At 38.0% G+C, this 17,828-nt stretch overlaps 1 pseudogene; it reads right to left on the bottom strand.

The window, feature by feature from the left end:
• Window positions 1–8,977: 8,977 nt before the first annotated feature.
• Window positions 8,978–17,573, bottom strand: LOC129399307 (prohibitin 1-like; annotated as a pseudogene).
• Window positions 17,574–17,828: the final 255 nt, after the last annotated feature.

The raw sequence follows: 17,828 nt of genomic DNA, 5'->3' as shown, positions 1-17,828 counted from the left end.
GGAAGACTTGAAATGTGACTTCCCTACTTAAAACCACTAGTGCCATCTTCCCATTAAGTTTAGAATTAAATCCTGATGCCTAACCTTGGCTCTTTTCCTCATTTCCTGCTCTCTTGCTCTTGGTCATATTTTAAAATTTTTGGTTTCTTAGGAATACTGCCTTAACTTTTACTTTAGAAATTTTGCACTGAAGTGTTCTGTGTCTGGTCTTCAGGTGGCTGGTTCTTTGTTACTCTTAACTTAGTCTAAAATGAAAACTACTGTGACTTAATTTAACTTGCAAACTTTGTTCATTGCAGCAATATTCACAGCAGCCAAAATCTGGAAACAAAATGCCCAAGAACAGATGACTAGATAAAGAAATTGTGGTATATATTTATACATATATAAATGGTATGTATAATATTATATATATTATTCAGCTGGAAGAAAAGACAAAATCATGCAATTTTTGTCTAGGTGGATGGAGCTGGAGAGCGTAATGCTGAATGAAGTTAGTTGAAGGAGAGGGACAGATACAGAGTGATCTCCCTCGTATGTGCTATATGAAAAACCATAGCATATGAAAAATCTTGCAAATAATGAGTGCCCAAAGGTAACATTAACTGACAACTGGTCTTTAGTGGGAAGTTTATCACAGGTTTATCACAGCGGGGGGCAGTGGAGGTAAACAGTAAGAGATAGGCACTGGGATTATGGTGGAGGGGAGTGGAAACTCAGGTGGAGGTGTGGTGTTGGAATGTTTATGCAGAAAGCCCTACCAGGAACAATATTGTAAACCTTAGTAACTAAAGCAAATAAATTTTTAAAAAATTTCAAACTCCATCTGAATTCCTTTCCTGGTTTACCTCCTAAAGTGGCCTTTCAGCTCATTTTATAATACTTCTGCTCTAGTTCTTATACTTTCTGAGAAAAAAATAAACAAAATCTTTGGTATTTTTTAAGCATATATAGTTATTACATAAAATATATTCAATATATATAAACAGTACTATATCTATATCTTATTCTCTGTAAAAATGTATGCATAGCTATTTTGTCCTGATTCCTAGTTTAATTTCTCAGAGTATCACTTTAATGAGATTAGGTCTGACCCATGCTTTATTCACAATTATTCTTAGCTAGAAAATGGCCAGAAACATAGATTCTTAATTAGGGCTGAATCAATAGAGGGTAAGAAGAGTTCTAGATTTAATATTACTTGGGCTTTGGGTAAAGTTTTAGCTCTTTTCCTGACTTGCCATATCATATTGGGAAAGTCACTAAATCTCATTAAAACTGTTTAGATGTTATTAAATGAAAGTGAGATCATGGTCATGGCTACTTAGGGTTATGAAGACAAAGTGAAACAAATACAAAATTTTCAGTTGCTATCCCCACCCCTATAAATATTAAAACCTATACTACGTAGTAATTGTTGATATTACTGCTCATATCATACTCACTTGTTTTAGTAGCCACAACCCACTAAAGATACCTAGATTAGCTTAATACAATAAAGATACACCTAACCTATAGAATACTGATATTAATAATCACTAAAATACTATATAAAAATGTCACCATTCTAAAAATCTATGCATGTTCTATTGAGGATTTTTAAACTAGAAAAATGTGTTTATTGGGAGCAGAGAAATAGTATGGCAGGTGGAGCGATGGTCTGGCCTTTGGCTGGCTGGATTGCATCCCCGGCATCCTTTAGGATTCCCCAAGTCCTGCCAGGAGCAATTACTGAGTGCAGAACCAGGCTTAACCCATGAGCATTGCCAGTTGTGGTTCAAAAACAAGCAAAAAAGAATATGTTTATCATGTGAGGTGTGTAGCATCTCAGTTCGGAATGATTCAGAAAGAGAAAACTCCAACAGGTCATTGAATTAATAAACAGACAACTATATGAATATTACCATTGAATACAGTAAGTTTGGTTTAGACCCTGCTTATTTTGTATATCTGAAAATCTAGAGATTTTCATCGTCCTTTAAGAGCCATTTATCTCCTCCTTATATATTGAGGTGCTGTGATTTATATTACTGTTACTCAATGACAGTTTCATGCAAATATTGTTAAAACACTCCACAAAACACCAGAAGGACCACTTCTCTGCACTAGTGTCCCAGAGACCTTTGCTACTTGCCACTTCCTGAACACTTCTGTGGACCAGCTCTCCAGTTCTGTTGCCTTTTGACATTGGTTACTCCCTTACTGTGTGTCTTTATATCTCACAAGTGAGGTCATTCTGTGTCTGTTCCTTTCCTCTGACTTCACTCAGCATGACACCTTCTAGTTTCTTCCATGAAGTGGCAAATTGCCTGGTTTCATCCTTTCTCACAGCTGCACAGTCGCCCCTCCTTGATCTATTTATCTGTGAGTGGACATTTGAGTGTTTTTCATATCTTGACTATTACTCTAAGTAATTCTATAAACACAGGTATGCATATATATAATTCGAAATTAATATTCTTCCGTTTTAGGGATGGCCAGAAAGTGGTATCACTGGATAAGACCCAGTTCATTTGTTTGTTTGTTTTAAAGAAAAAGTGGTCAGAAAACAGGTTGGAGACAGTTTGCTCTGTAAACGGTTGTCTCTCTCCTGCACACTGCGTACTTCCGAAGCCATATGCATTCTCTTCTTTCAGGAGGGACTCTCTATTATTTGGAAGGTGACAAGAAAGGCATTGTAGCTTAGCTTGACAGTGTGCCTAAAAAGAGATATTTTAGTGATTTGTGCAGTATGCATACTTGTGGGTGAGGCCAGGGTTTGTAGTAATGATATAAGAGTAGGAACTGTGTTCCAGATCTGACCCTGGCCTTAACTGTCAGCCCATTCTCTGTACTTATCATCTTAAAGGGAAAGATTCAGCTGCACATTTTGAGCAGTTAGAAATGTAGAGGCAGGATGTTTACAAGAAAATGGGTTAGAAACAACTGAACTAAACAAACTTTAGCCAAGATAGGACACTGTCCTGACCCTTCACTGACTTTCCTCTTCATCTTAATACTGAAAATAGCTTTTGGAGGGTGGAGATTCAACATGCTAGTAAGATATATGACAATTGTGTAGATACATTTCGTCCGCTGCACCTGTGCCGCCCAACTTCCCGTATCTCTCACTCTTATAAACTTCGATGTCACACTTTTCCTGACTCTCTGCCCATTAAAAACTTTCTCTGGATTTTTTCACTACAGGAAATCAGTCAAGTCACATTGTTCCTTGTGATTATCTATAAAGGACAATAAATGCTGCCAGAATATCTTCTTGGCCACGTGTGTCAATTTCTATTGATGCAGAGAACTAGAGATTGATGTTATGAACCTATGTTAAGAGGTTCATAACAGTCATGATCAAAGGAAATAACTCTGTTTCCCAAATTCAAATCCTTTGGCTAATTTTAAAAATATACTAAAAATTATCAATAAAACATTATTCTATTTCAAGAGCTTTTATTAAGTTTGTGCCAGGTGCAAGGGATTCAGGAATTAATAATAGAATCTTTATTTTGAAGATCTTATAGTCCAATGGAGACAATAGATTTATGTAAATGGTTAATAGCAAAAAAATATTAGTATAAGTGTATGTATATTGAAAAAATAATTCATCTACTAATTATGTGAAAAATTACATCACTTAATTTTTATTGAGTATTGATTTTTGTTAGGAATTTTGTGGTGTTTCTGATACTTCATTTATTAATTTCAGAGTTGAGTTTGGTATGTCTCTATGTAAAATTTAACAGAAGTACCATGAATTTGAACATCAAAGAACATGTCTTTGAGTGAAAGAATGCTTTATATTTTGAAATCTGGATGTGCTTAATAAAGGTATTGAAACTTTTAAATAATTATTAAAAATAATCTATTTTGCTTAGACATCCTAAGAAACTATACAAAAGCCATTGTTTATGTAGGACATATCAGTAAAACTTTTGATGAATTACCTGAAGAGAGCAAAATGAAATAAAAATTAAATTATAAGAACAAGATACTAGGACTATGCATAAAAGTAAAAAAATAATAAAGAAAATATTCCCAGCGTGTTTCAATTTTATGTCCACATTAAATTTGCATATTTTCTGATTTGTTTATATATGTCTCTCATAGTTAAAAACAGTTCTAAAGATTATTTAACACTATAAAAATTATGAATGCACATTTTGACTAAATATTCTTCGATAAATATTTTCAGTGATATTTAGACATAAAATTCCATAAAGAATTTAATTTTAGGGATGTTTGACTATGAAGATATTTGCATTTTATAAGAATAACATGATTTTGTATTTAACTACTAAAAACACTTACAGCATTAGAATATTTTTACCGGAAAAATAGATATCTAATAATTCTATATGTTAAATATGATTTGTAAATGCATCAATTTATAATGAATCTATAGATCTATTAATTTAATTTTAGCTTATCTATATTTGGAAGGTTTAAATTTAGTAAGCTTATATTTAATTTAGTGTTACCTGCGTGATTAGAGCCCAAGATATAGTGTGATGTCTTTAAGACTAATTATGTCCTTGCAGAGTTGGAGTCCTCACAGATGGTATAGAATCAAAACTAGCCTTAATTTCTTGGACCATTAATTTGGAAGAATTTATGAAGGTTTAGAGTTTAAATACTGCCATTTCCCTCCAGATGAAATTATTGAGAAAACGCTGATTGATTTCTATATAAAACAAAGTAGATGGCAACTGTAAGTTTTGAGTAACTGCTTCATATTGAAAAGACTCCCCTAGTACAAATTATAGATCCAGTCATATATACAAGTTGGATTAACTCCATCCATTAGATTTCCATTAATTCTTATATTAGAAAGAATTGGCAATGTTATTCAGTAGTAAAAAGTAACTCAAAAAAGATCTTGGTGGCTTATCTCATTTTTTTTTTTTTGCACACACTGCATGACCAATTTTGCCTACATGAAGTTCTACTTGTGTCTAGACCAGGTTAAGGGCAATTTTGACACTTACTTCCATGACCACTGTCATTTTAGAACCAGAAAGAAAGAGTAATGAGTTTTGTACTGACACTTGGAGCTATTGCTTGGAATTGACACTCCCATTCCCATTTCAGCGCTATGCCTAACTTCAAAGTCAGCAAGGAGGGCAGATCTGCCATGTACTCAGAAGGTAGAGAGCTAGGAGTCTATGGTGAACTGCACAGCTGAGTATGTTTTGAGGTCTTAGTCCTGGATCATTGCTTGCACACTACACATGCATGTCATTGGTAACGAAGAAAATTAAAACCACCTGAAAAAAGTCTCAAAAGATACTGATTTCACATCACATGTATTGTTAGCTTTGTAAACAAAGGAGTATGGATCCTTTAATTATATAGAATGTCTTAGAGACTTCATCTGGATATATGACACTTCTCTGTCTGTTACTTTGGAGTAAGTCTCAGCATCACCATTGCAAGGCCAAATGTACAGGACAACTCTAGACATGACTATTCAGCTGAGCAAGTACACGGTGCTTTGAATCTAATGAAAAGACCAAATCACGTGTGTGAAATGATTAAGAAAGTAATTGAACTTGATGCCACGTACTTGAATTAAAAGTTGGGTTAAGTTAGAAAATGTTTGCTATCAGGTAATCAAACACTAGTTAGAAGAATATCTAACAGGGGTAATAGAGGCCCACAGGAGTTCTGATCATCTGAGACAGCTTAGGAAATAGTCACGTGGTTGATAGTGGCAGAAAGAAAGTAGGTGAACACTGCCACACTAAGCAGTATAATAAGCCATATACTTACTAAAGGGCAAATAATGCCATTGATAGCTGGTTGTTCAAATGGTGTAAACCAGAACATAACATTCTGTAGTATGTTTTAGTCTTTTAAAATGTAGTTATTGTAGCACAAGATTTTATTTTTTTGAGTTGTTATTCCCAGAGCTCATCAAATTTGATCCAAGAAGCAGAAACACTGTTTTCATGTGAATGAGGAAATACACAGGGAGACAATAGCAGTTAAGTTATTTAAATTATTGAGAATGTGCTCAGGGAAGTTTCAAATGTCTGAATCTCAAACACCAGATAAATGGAGAGTCTTAGTAATGTAAAGTGAGTGCAGGGAATAAATTTATCTCAGGAACATTTTGTTAGTGTTTGATTAGAACTCTTGAAGTTCACACTTAAAACAATTGAAAGAAATCCTTGATACAATGGATTAAAGCAAATACTATAGCCAAAGTGAGATATACTTACCTTTTTACAGTGTGAGGTTCCTTGGCTATATAATTATATATAAAAGTGAATAAAGAACCTTATGTTATGTAAGTTTTATGTAGAATTATATAAGAACACTGAAATAACTTTTCTAAGTTTCTAGGCTGAAAAAACTTAAACTGTATAAGTATTAATTTTTTCAAAGTAGGTGACAGTTGATCAATTGGTTGCAGAAGAGGGGACAGAACTCAGAGAAACACATTAGTTTTCTTGGGAATATTGCACCTTTTGCTTTTCAATAGGATGGAAGCAGCATTATTGCCCTTTTGCTATTTGTAGCATGGGAACTTTAATTTTTTAAAAAAATTTTTAAATTTTATTGAATCACTGTGAGATAGTTACAAGCTTTCATGTTTGGGTTACAATGTCACAATGATCAAACACTCATCCCTCCACCACTGCACATTCCCCACCACCAATATCCTGGATATACCCTCCCTTCCCCACCCTCCCCCTGCCTCTAAGGCAGATAATATTCCCCATACTCTCTCTCTACTTTTGGGCATTATAGCTTGCAACACAGACACTGAGAGGTCATCATGTTTGGTCCATTATCTACTTTCAGCATGCATCTCCCATCCCAACTGATTCCTCCAGCCATCATTTTCTTAGTGATCCCTTCTCTATTCCATCTGCCATCTCCCCTCCACTCATGAAACAGTCTTCCAGCTATGGGGCAATCCCCCTGGCCCTTGTATCTACCATCCTTGGGTGTCAGCCTCATGTGATGCTACCCTCCACTCCACAAATGAGTGCAGTCCCTCTATGTCTGTCCCTCTCTTTCTGACTCATTTCACTTAGCATGATACTCTCCATATTTATCCATTTATAAGCAAATTTCATGACTTCATCTCTCCTAACAGCTGCATAGTATTCTATTGTGGAGATGTACAATAGTTTCTTTAACCAGTCATCTATCACCCTGATACCAAAAACAGACAAAGAAACCACAAAGAAAGAGAAGTACAGACTGATGTCCCTGATGAACACAGACGCAAAGATCCTCAACAAAGTGTTAGCAAATAGAATCCAATGACTCATCAAAAAGATCATACACCATGACCAAAGTAGGATTCATGCCAGGGATGCAAGGACGGTTTAACATTCGCAAGTCAATCAATATAATTCATCATATTAATAAAAGAAATAATAAAAACCATATGATCATATCAATAGATGCAAAGAAAGCATTTGACAAGATTTAGCACCCTTTTATGATGAAAACTTTCAGCAGAATGGGCATTGAAGGAACTTTCCTCAGTATAGTCAAAGCCATCTACCAAAAGCCCACGGCCACGGCAAGTATCATTCTCAATGGGGAAAACCTGAAAGCCTTCCCTCTAAGATCGGGCACAAGGCAAGGTTGCCTGATTTCATCACTCCTATTCAATATAGTACTGGAAGTCCTGGCCATAGCAGCTAGACAAGGGAACTTTAATTTTTAAGAAATATTTAAAATATTTTCTCCTTTTTTAAATTTATTAATTTATTTTTTAATTACTGAATCACCGTGAAGGTACAGTTACAGATTTACACATTTTTGTGCTTGAGTTTCCCTCATACAATGTTCAAGCGCCCATCCCTCCACCAGTGTCAATTCTCCATCACCAATGAACCCAGTACCCCTCCCACCCCCAATCCCATCTCCCCCCACCCCACCCCGCTCTGTGGCAGGATATTCTTTTAATAGTTAGAAATAAGTACCAGGAGGTTGGCTTCATGAGTTGGAAAACATTTTCTCCTTTAAGCTCACTACTTCCCATAAAATAGGAATTGTCAGATTCACTAGAACCATACTTATGTACTACTCTATCAGTGACTATTAATATGTTTCTTAATTAGGATTTTACATTCTATACTGAAATTGAACAACCCTAATGTGATCACTAGATTTAATCTTAACTGTTTCATTTAATATTTATTTAAGATTACTTTAATTTTATTTAATAAATTTTCTCTATATCTTTTCAAATATAGTTCCTTTGGTCTGCATTACTATTATTATTTTTTTTTCATTTTTTTGGACCATGATATGCTTTGCTCAGGACTTTCTCCTGGCTCCGCACTCAGGGATTATTCCCTATAGGGTCTGGGGAACATATGGGGTAATGGGGATGGAACCACTTTACTTGCTGTACTATTTCTCTGCCCCCTGATCTGCTCTATTAATAAATTGTGTTTTATTCAGTGATGGGTAAAAAGTATTTGATTTTCTCCATTTTATGTTTTGAATGATGTTTATTAGAATGTTTGAATGTTCCAAATTGGTATAAATGTTGTTAGAGATTTATCAGTATTATGTATTAATCCTGGAAAAGAAGTCTTTATTATGTTTCTGCATTAGATATTTTGTACATTATTTTTAAATTACAGAGAAAAATATATAATATTAACATACGATCATATATTATCATGCCACATACCTTAATTTATATTAAACATAACATTTTATGGGAACATTTGATGAGATATTTAAGCATGCTATTTTATTATCAAACATAGAAAACAATAAATCAGCTCCACTGGTATTTAAGCAATTACTAAAAAGCAACAAACTACAAATCTATAATTAACTTCTTTTATTTTTCTGAGATCTAAAGAGAGTTTTGCCTTTATTGTTCTTCATTCGAAGCCAATCATGAAATCATCACAGTGATTTGGGGAGCAGTGGGGGCAGACGGAATGCAGGAGGAAGGCAGCGCTGGGAATCCAGCTTGCCAGAGCTGGCATGTGGAGCTCGGGCCTCACCTGGGTAGCTGCAGGGACACCAACTGCCAGGTGGGCTGCAGGTACTTGATGTTCTGGGATCTTGAGAGCTGGTAGGTGACACCCTCCACTGTCTTTTGCTTGTGCAGTTCAATCAGGCCCTTTCTGGTGGTGGTGAATGAGTTGGTGATCAGCTCAGCCGTCTTGGAGTCCCCTTCTGCAGAGATGATGGCTGTCTTCTTTGCCGCTGCCCTTGTGCACCATGAATCTGGACCTCTCTGTTTCCTGTTGAGCCTCTGGTCGGCTAATTCCGCTTCTGTGAACGCCTTCCTGTAGGTCGGATGCGTCAGAGGCCCATGGTCCTGGAAGAGGCTGAGTTCAGGCGACTGCTCATTCCCACAAGGTATTGCTCACCTGTCCAGAGATCAGCCCCCTCTGCGTGATTCAGCATCCAAGTGAGCCATCATGGACTTGAAGATCTCTGTGGTGATGGACAGCAGGACACGTTAGTCTATCGTGGTTACTTGCGGCTGTTGATGTAGATGCGTGGGGGCTGGCTGGCCATTGGTGGAGAGAGGATGTGCGGGGTGATTTTGACAGGTGCAATACAAGGTGGAGAGTGGCAATTAGATAATTGGTTTCTGTACACAAGGCATGAGGAAGTGAGTCCATTTCCCCACCACCATGTCTTGCACTCCACAAAACCTGTCAAAGAGGAGAGCTCTATGCTTATCACCCCTGTTACATACCACGTTTCACAGGGCTGAGGTCACCATGCCTCTTGTAACACCTAATGTCAACACCAGAGGTCGAACTTGCCAATGGGCTCAGACTCTCTGGAAGCCATATTTTCTGCTGAACCCATGCACACCTGCTTGTACTCTGACCTCCACATGAATTCCATGAAGTTCTGTAGAAGGTTAGTGTTCTGTGAAATAATTTACCCTTGTGTTATCAATCAAGAATGTTTCTCATTTAGCTCTTGAGATTGGAGAAGCAGATGATTACATGACCTACAGGTCTCACTGCAGGCCCATTTACCTCTTCCATCTCCACTTGATTATAGGCTTCATCAATCTTTTAAGAAGCTGAATAAAGTTTCAAATTTACAGTTTTTCAGGCATAAACCTGAATATTTTCAGCATCATATATTTCAGCATTGTGGAGAATGTTAATGTGATTGTAAAGAAGTGTAAATTGATAGTAAAATTGACATTTGTCGTGTTTTAATGTTAGTGTAAGCTGCTGATATCTTAGGGTTTTATTTATTTCATGGTTATTACTAATATTGTCCCACCTCTTGGATAGAAAAGAAAACATCAGAAAAGAATATAGGAAGGATAAAAAGGAAATTGACTTGAAGGAAATGGGAACAGCTTTAAATTGGGATTACCTAAGAGCACTATATTATATAAAAGCTCCAATCTTCTATAGTTCTCTATTTATCTTTTTGGTTTTTTTTTTGCTTTTTGGGTCACACCTGGTGATGCACAGGGGTCACTCCTGGCTCTGCACTCAGGAATTACTCCTGGCGGTGCTCAGGGGACCATATGGGATGCTGGGAATCAAACCTGGGTTGGCTGCGTGCAAGGCAAACGCCCTACCCACCATGCTATCTCTCCAGCCCCAAAGAGCTTATTATTAGTAACTTAAAGAATTATTACCTGCAAAAATTTTCACTAGATACAAATTTGGGGTTCCCAGAGCCATACTCATTCAGTCTAGCTGCTGCAAATTTTGGGATTTCCACTCAGGTGTGTTTTGAGAATTGGCTAGAATGATTTATAAAAGTCAGGATAGAGCTATGTTTAAGGGTTAATTTTTTTCAAGGATTACATTTTTTTAATATAAAAGATATAGCTAATCAAACTGGATCAGTTAAATTAAGTGATTTGTTTAGGCCCATGTCGGGAAGGGTTCACATGTGAAACTTCTGTCATCCTTGGAGATGCATTATCCTCCAAGTCCTGTGGTATGGCTCCACAGAAAGAGTATTGACTGTCAGAGAAGTTCACCTAGACTTTACATCTAGGATTGTTGTTGAAATTTCATGAAGAAGTCAGGATTGATCATTGTCCACATAGTTCAACTCAATCTTCAGCTCTGCCACCCTCCCCAGAGGTCAAGCTGATGTCATGTAGCTGAAAGCACAGTGCCCTAATTACACAGTTGGTCTTTTTTAGTTTGACTAGCCCTGTCCTAAATAATCATGTTAGCATGACCTCTCATATATAAGTCAAGAGTCCCACTATAACTAAAAGGGCCCTCCAATTAGTCACTTGGGTCTAAGATCTCACAGAACCAAAGTTAAGTTCAATTTTGAAATTTTCAAATTACATAAATACAGTATCATAAAGTGAATAACTAAGTAATATTTTCATTTTATGATTTATATGCCTTAAATACAGACAAGTCACTAATTCTAATTGCTTAGAAATGATATTTTCATTTTTAACCCATCTTTAAGATGAACATTTTGTGCTCTTCAGTTTGTACAGTACAAACTGTTTTGTTTTTTTTGTGTTTTTTCAGTAACCTTAATTTGTATATATTTTTCTTCTAAAGACTGTTTTTCCATGTTACTTAAAATATGATTTTACTTTGATTCTTTGGTTTATTAAGATTCAAATTATGAAACTGTGTGAGTTGATACATTGAATAACATTTTTGTAGCTTTGACGACAACCTTAACTGTGGTTTTATAGCACTGTTTTCTTGAAGGTTTAATGTGTTTCTTCATTATATGATCATCTATATTTTGATAGGAATTTTCACTCCATTGCGTTACTAATCCAGCTCTGGGATTTGAAATGGATGCTTCTTTGGTAACATGAACAGCTTTAATTGAGAGATGCTGAGACAGGTCTCCAAGTCCACCACTGATGGTAACTGCAGAAATCTAAAGAGCTTCATAGTGCTTTTAAATTTATCTCAGGGTCAAATACAGAAAACTGGCAATTTTTAGTTTTCATTTCACTTTGCTGTAGATAACCCCTTTCTAAGATCACATCACCCTTTTCAATAGCCTTGAAGATGAATTGCAGAAGATTTAAGTGGTGTTCCAACTGGGTAACACTAGCCAGTTGAGGTCAACAGCTATTATCTCTATTGGAGGTAGCACCTCTCTTGGATAGCCTTCTATTGTTGGATATTTTATTGTTTTCTTATATACAGCATGGATTTTGGTCTTAGCCTGTCAGTGACTGGACAGCTGATGATGGCTGATGATGGAGATGGCAAGCAGAACCCTTGTCACCTTTAGGGTCAATAATACTGTGAACCAGGTCGTTGTCATTGTTTACACAGCTTGATTTATTCTTTAAAACAATAGGTCTAGTGGTTGAGTCAAAAGTAGATTCAAAGACCAAAGGTGAAGATTAGCTCTATGGTTACTGCAGTACTCCAGCAGGAGATTATAAAGGGCTGCTTTAAAGATGTTTCAGCACACGTACTTAGGACAAACTCAATTCAGAAATCTGTCTGATTTCAACTATCTTTTAAAGGAAAATCCAACAATATTAGCTGATAGACTATATATAAGATAGGATACAAATTGAGACATGATTTCAGACATATTAGACGACTGTTGTTGTTGTTTTTAATTGAGTCACTGTGAGATACACAGTTAACAATTTTTCATGACTGAGGATGAACCAAGAGCCGTGGCACGAGAAGCAGAGCCTCCCGCCTACTGACTGTGATCCTGAGGTCTCCTAACCCATTTTGGCACCAGAACAGATTCTTGCAGCCATGCATTTTGACTGTGAACTGAACTACAACCTCGTGCAGCCCGGGGAGGGATTTTTTTCCCTCTCCACCCCATTTTTCTGAGCGAAAATGGTGGCAGCGGCAGCAGCCACGCGGTGAGAGCCACCCTCTAAGAGCCCTACACCAGGAGGTAGGACTTTCTTTAGTGACGTAGCCTGTAGGTGATCCTGGGAGGGGAGGTGTTCCCGGCGCGCCTTCCGCCCAGAGATGAACCAAGAGCCGCGGCACGAGAAGCAGAGCCTCCCGCCTACTGACTGTGATCCTGAGGTCTCCTAACCCATTTTGGCACCAGAGCAGATTCTTGCAGCCATCCATTTTGACTGTGAACTGAGCTAAAATATTAGAAACCCAAAACCGCGCGGCCGCTCGCGGCCGCGCGGACTCAAAGTCTTCACTTTTACCAAGGAAGAGAAATTATTAGATGATGCTTATTCAGCAGGCCTGATTGTTGGGGAAAATTTCCAATCAACAATAGTGAGTTCTGTATGGAAATATGAAATGTACTCAATATATAGAGAGAATAATGGGAATATCATCAGCTACTTAGATGGGGGGTGGGGTGGGAGGGGGGTGTATTGGGGTTCTTGGTGGTGGAACGGGTGCACTGGTGAAGGGATGGTGGTTTAATCAGTATTTGACTGTGACTTAAACCTGAAAGCTTTGTATTTTTTTTCTTGTTTTCACGGTGGTTCAATAAAATATTTCTTTAAAAAAAAAACAATTTTTCATGACTGAACTTCAGTCATACAGTGTTCCAACAACCATCTCTGTACCAGTATACGTTTCCTGTCACCAGTGTCCACAATTTCCCTCCCGCTGCCTACAACTCTTTACTCCCCCCAGTCTGTCTCTATTGCAGACACTTTTATTTCCTCTCTCTTTTTAGGTTTTAGTCACTGTGCTTAGCAACACTGCTACTGAAAGTTTATCATGAATATCACTTTATCTTCTTTGAGCACTCAGTTCCTTAGATAACTATTCTTGAAAAACAAAGTATCCCATAGCACAGTGGGTAGGGTGTTCACCTTGTATGTGGCTGACCCGGGTTCTGATTCCTCCACCCCTCTCAGAGAGCCCGGAAAGCTACCGAGAGTATCCCGCCGGCATGGCAGAACCCGGCAAGCTCCCTGTGGTGTATTCGATATGCCAAAAACAGTATCAATAAGTCTCACAATGGAGACGTTACTGGTGCCTGCTAGAGCAAATCGATGAGCAAGGGGATGACAGTGACAGTGACAAGTCAATACTATCAATTCTGGTGTGTGTGTGTGTGTGTGTGTGTGTGTGTGTTTTAAATCAAACTCCTAGTTTCATTGGATCATAGTGACTGAATAGATTAAACGCATTCCCTGACTCGGGGTCTTTCTCATTAACCCCTGAGCCAGCCTGGGTTGCTTGGAGTTGGTTCTTTCTACTCCTCTGACCCATAGCCATAAATTTTCTTTTACTTCTCCAGCCTGTCCTATATAAATACCCTCACCCCAACCTGAGACTAAGATAAATTTTGGGGGACAAAAATGTACCATCTCAGGTTGTTAGTACCTTAAGGAAACAAAAATTCAGTCCTTGAATATTGAGAAAATTAGGTTTTGAATGGTGAGCATCAGAAATTGAGTAAAATAACATTTAAAGGGGGAATAAAATCAGCATGCAGGTCCACTCAGGCAGTCTCCTCTGTAACTGCCATACCAATTTCTTCTTTTCCCTTTAACAAATTAACTTGGGCTTTGGAGCCATATGGAGTATTCATTAAGCCTTTTGCATTTCACCCCTATGAGTCTGTTTCTGCACCAATGAAAATATTAGTTCTGCGTATTTCCTTTAAAAAAGATAAGAATTCAGAAGTTTCAAAAAGACAAAGTATCATTCTTAAAAGCAAACGCTGGTGACTGGTATGAGAAAAATTTCTTCTTCAACACGTCTTTATTCCTTACCTGAACTACCCATTTAATTTTATGTTGTTTTCTTCCTTTCCAAGAGAGACTTGTGGTTTGAGTACTTCTGAAACTCTGAAAATCTTTCCATTCTATAGTTCAGCTTTCAGAAATGTGGACATTTCACTGGCCTGTATCTTGTCAGCTTTTTTCTTTTTTGGTATAAGGAGTTACTAATCCAGTTACTAATCATTTCTCTTTAGTTCTTTTTTGGTTGACTTTCTATGCTTCTGGAGTGTGCTCTCTCTCCTTCTCCCTCTCTCCTTCTCTCTCTCTCTCTCTCATCCTTCTTTCTCCCAAACTTCTAGACTAGCTGTATTTGGAGGTTTTAGTCAGCTTTCTGTCCCTACCCTTACCTTTCAGCAGCTCCTTCCTTATCATCAAAGAATATCTGTTTTGAAATAAAGGGAACTTCTTTTAATTATTCTGCCCTGAGCTCATTGTTTGAACTACAACCGCCTTTCATTTTAGGAAGACTCAGTGTACTTCAGAGAGTTCTCTAACAGCTCTCCTGCTCCACCTCCAGCCTTCGGTAGCGACTCCGCATTTGGGAACGACCCATGGGGTCCTCTCTGAGCAGCCATGGTCTGCTCCCAACCTTCCACACACCGGCTCATTTGTTCAAAGTAGTTCTATGCAAATTCAAAGCAGTTCTGTATTTGTCAGTGAAAGGAGATTCATTTTTTAGCTTGTTTGTAAGTTTAATATATTTCCCTAGTACTTCTGTGTCATAACGTATGGTTAAAATTCATTAAAAGTTCATCTGGCATCACTTTATCCCTATCCATGAGAAGAGCCCACTTCTTTTCCTGCTTATCCTTTAGGGATGCTAAACAGATGTGGACCTTTTTTTTTCCCTAGCAAAGCTCACTTTTCTGAAGTTATTTTAATTAGGTTATTTTGTGTATATTAATCTTCAATTTTACATGGGGCTTTGCAGCAACTATGACTTTAATAACTACTCTAGCATGTTTTTATTGCTGAGTGGCCTTTTTAAGTATGCTCATCCTAAACAGAAGCAAACATTTCTATATCTGTTTTAACTCTCCTAGAAGTATTGATATGTAAGACTTCAATTCCTCTATAGTTCACTGGGATTGAGTTAAAATATCCAACTCTTTTCTATAAATATGGATATAAATACCCAAGTCTTTCTATAAATACAATTATAATTAAATTGTATTTAGTAAGATAAGTGGGTTTGTAGAATTTTCCATTTTAAGCTAGCACTGTAGCACTGTCGTCCTGTTGTTCATAATTTGCTCTAGCAGGCACCAGTAACGTCTCATTGTGAAACTTGTTGTTACTGTTTTTGGCATATTGAATACTCCATGGGTAGCTTACCAGGCTCTACCTTGTAGGCGGGATACTCGAGGTAGCTTGCTGGGCTCTCTGAGAGGGATGGAGGAATTGAACCTGGGTTGACCACGTGCAAGGCAAATGCCCTACCCGCTGTGCTATTGCTCCAGCCCATTTAAAGCAGTTTTTAAAAAATTTCTTGAACATCTTTAATATTTGTAACAATTTATATCCTATGAAATGATTTTTTTTTTCATTTGCGGTATGGAATTTGCTCTCTCCCGTTTTCTTTACTGATTTATTTGTGGTATATATTTAATTTTCCATTGTTATATTAATGGCTATATAACTTATGTACAGCAACTGCAATTCATTAATTAATTTGAATTAATTTCTTTCCTTCTTTCTTTCTTTCTTTCTTTCTTTCTTTCTTTCTTTCTTTCTTTCTTTCTTTCTTTCTTTCTTTCTTTCTTTCTTTCTTTCTTTCTTTCTTTCTTTCTTTCTCTCTTTCTCTCTTTCTCTCTTTCTCTCTTTCTTTCTTTCTTTCTTTCTTTCTTTCTTTCTTTCTTTCTTTCTTTCTTTCTTTCTTTCTTTCTTTCTTTCTTTCTTTCTTTCTTTCTTTCTTTCTTTCTTTCTTTCTTTCTTTCTTTCTTTCTTTCTTTCTTTCTTTCTCTCTTTCTCTCTCTCTCTCTCTCTCTCTCTCTTTCCTTGTCTATACCCTATGCTGCTCTGGGCTCACTTCTGTCTCTTCATTTAGGGATCATTCCTGGCACTGCTTGGGACCATCTAGAGATCAAACCCAGATTTGATGCGATGCAAGAAAACTCTTACCCACTGTACTATTTCTTCAGCTCTTCTAATAATGTCTTATTGGTTTTGATGATAGCCATGACATGCATTTCCTCCTCCTTATAAATTTTCTGTATTTTTACTAATGTTACAAGCCAAGTAAAGGATGTGACCCATTATGGAAGGCACAAAGGACATAAGCTGCACATCAGCCTGCAGAACAGTTGGCTTGGGGACATCCTGGACTGGCAGGATGTTGCATCTTTCATTCACGAAAATATGGAGACATTTCTTTCGGTAAGACTTGGGGTTCCACAGGACTCCGAAACCCACCATTGGGTGCAGAGCCTTCCCAGGGTGTGCGTTTTCATGAGGGCAGCCCAGGTTCAATTCCCGGCTCTGCCTATTCCCCGAGCACTAGGGAGTGCCCCTGAGTGTGGCCCGGTATGGACCAAAAAGAATACAAGCAGTAACTCTCATCCCGAGATTTCTCTACACATGTCACAGCCTCTTGGTACCCCATTCTCTTCTGTTTGTTTTTTTTGGGGGGGCCACATCTGGCAGTGCTCAGGGCCTATTTCTGGCTCCATACTTGGGACTGTGCAGTGCAAGGGATTGACCCTGGGCCTCTCGCATGCCCAGCACATTCTCAGCCTTGTAGGTCATCTGTCTGGCCCCAGGTGCCTCCATTCTTGATACCACCGCTTTGTCAGATCGGAGAATTCCAGGTGCTTGAGAACGAGGTGCCTCTTACATGCTTGAAGAGTGTCGCTTTGGGGTGCTCAGCCACACCGGGGTTCTCAAATTCTGGTGTCCGGATCAGAATGGACCGAAGTGTCCCCATGCTACACCATCCCAGAGGAAACTTAGCAGCCTCTGAGGTGGGCAGATCCTTTGGCACTAGTGGAAGAAAGAGACCAGATGTTCACACGCTCACTCATGCGCTTGTCACCTTGAGGTTCCCGCCACCCCCCTCCTCCCAGGCATTCCCCCTGTCTCTGGAAACTTAGGAAAGAGCTGGAAGCCTTGATAAGCCTCGATAAGCCCTCACCACCTGTGTTCATCCCTTTGCTCTGGCGTGAGGTGTCTTGGCACGTGG

Source organism: Sorex araneus, chromosome 11 (assembly GCF_027595985.1).
Source record: "Sorex araneus isolate mSorAra2 chromosome 11, mSorAra2.pri, whole genome shotgun sequence".
Lineage (NCBI taxonomy): Eukaryota > Metazoa > Chordata > Mammalia > Eulipotyphla > Soricidae > Sorex > Sorex araneus.
Note: the sequence above shows the minus strand (reverse complement) of the source record. Positions and strands in the feature narration are given on the sequence as shown.